The sequence below is a fragment of the Monodelphis domestica genome, chromosome 7 (genome assembly GCF_027887165.1).
Source record: "Monodelphis domestica isolate mMonDom1 chromosome 7, mMonDom1.pri, whole genome shotgun sequence".
NCBI lineage: Eukaryota > Metazoa > Chordata > Mammalia > Didelphimorphia > Didelphidae > Monodelphis > Monodelphis domestica.
Genome location: NC_077233.1, coordinates 24,776,146 through 24,778,151, shown reverse-complemented (window position 1 = coordinate 24,778,151; position 2,006 = coordinate 24,776,146).

The window sequence follows — 2,006 nt, the reverse complement described above, 5'->3', positions numbered from 1 at the left end:
TAAGAGTAGGGGGCTAAGATAACATTTGGGGAAGTTGTACTTGGTTAAAGAAACCTTATATTGTTAGGAATTGAATGAGTTTCTTGAGTTTGGTTTCTGACTCCATTTCATTTGAATTCAAAGAGCTTTTAAGTTCCTACTATGCATCAGGCACTATACTAAGTCTTAAAGATACAAAAGCAAAAGTGAAAAAGCCCCCGACCTCGAGGAGCTTACATTTCAAAGGAAGAGAGGCAGTATAGAACAGATACTTTGATAAATTTAATCAAAATTACGTTTGGTTGTTTTTTCTGTTCTGAATAGCAGGACACCAGCTTGTTTGCAACAGAGCTTATAGCCTTATGTAATTGCCTGGGACACTAAAAGGTTAATTGATTTCCCCAGAGTTATACAGCTGATGTGTATCAAAGGTAGGCCTTGATTTTTGTCTTCTGATTCCACATAAATCAGATGCCCTGTTTCTTCATTAATATTAACAACAACAACAACAACAATAAAAGGGCTTTGACCATGGGCAAGGGGCTCAATGTATAGAATACTAAATTGGAAAGGTATCTCCAGAAACTCATCGAGTACCTACTTTTTATTGCAGCAGTTAGGTGGCACAGTGGATAGAGTGCCAGTCTTGGAGCAAGGAAGACTCATCTTCCTAAGTTCAAATCTGGCCTCAGACACTTGCCAGCTGGATGGCCCTTGTAATAGATAATATTGAAGGGGTATATTTGATGGGCAAGTGATAACTAATAAATCAGGTAGCTCTCTTGTTTTGCCTACCCTCCCTTCCTCTTGTTTTCCTCCCTCTTCCAACCTCCCTTCCTCCCCTCTTCTTCCCTTCAGCTTCCCCTTCCCTTATTCTTCTTCTGGTTTCTAAATCAGTCAGGGTGAGTTACTGATGTTTCAAATGAAAATACTCTCTATCTTCTTTTATCTCAAGTAAGGGTTTATTTGGGGAAGATAGGAAAGATGGTGGTTGGAGGTAAGAGAGTTGGGGGTTTCCCTAATTCTATAATTAGCCTTAGATTGGAGGATATTGAGAGAAATGGTTGATAAGTCTAATATTTCAGTCACTATCATCAACAGAGAAAGTCAGAGAGATATATGGACTATTGTCCTTCTTCTTCTGCCTTCAAAGTCACCAGGCCACCTCCAGCTTGATTATCCCAAGTCCCAGAGATAAACCCAGCTTCTTCCTTCCCTGATTCAAAGGCAATCAGGAAAACAGTCAGGACCCTGATTCGAAGGCAACCACCATCAGCCAAGCCCAGAATTCAGCCAGAAGTTGGTTTGGCTCCAAACTGCCTTTCCCAGTAACATTCCAAATCAGAATCTTCATTTGATTGACAGTCAGGTCACCACTCAGCCACTGCTTCTGTCCTTTTGCATGCCTTATAATTTCTTTCTTCCACATGCTGGGTAAGTCACTTTTACTCTGTTTGCCTCAGTTTCTTCATCTATCAAATGAACTGGATAAGGAAATGACAAACCACTCTAGTATCTTTGCCAAGAAAATCCCACACAACTGAAATAACTGAATGACAAAAATATATCATTTCATAGGTGAGAAAATTAAGACCCTGAGGTATCCCAGAGAAATTAATTCACTTGCTATTGGTGACATAACTACTAAAACCACTAAAAAAGGAGGCATAAAGTTCAGGGATCCTGTCTCCAGATTTTATTCCTTTCTGCTATGCCATAATGTCTCTCATCCTATAAACTGAAGCCATTTTTTGAAGTAAGAGTATAGGGAACTATGATTAGTCAATGTGCAGAAAATATGAAAAACAGCCTGCTTGGAGAAGCAGGGCCATAAGGAAGCTCATGAATTTTCTAGTCCAACATTCTCATTTGACAGATGAGAAAACTGAGGACCTAAGAAATTATTTACTTTGCATAGTCACACATGTGGTAAGAGAAAGAGGAGAGTTCAGTCTACAAAGCTAAATGGAGTAGAAATGAGCCTGAGGCACTTTGGAAAGCACAATTATCTAGGGGGTTAGTTCTAG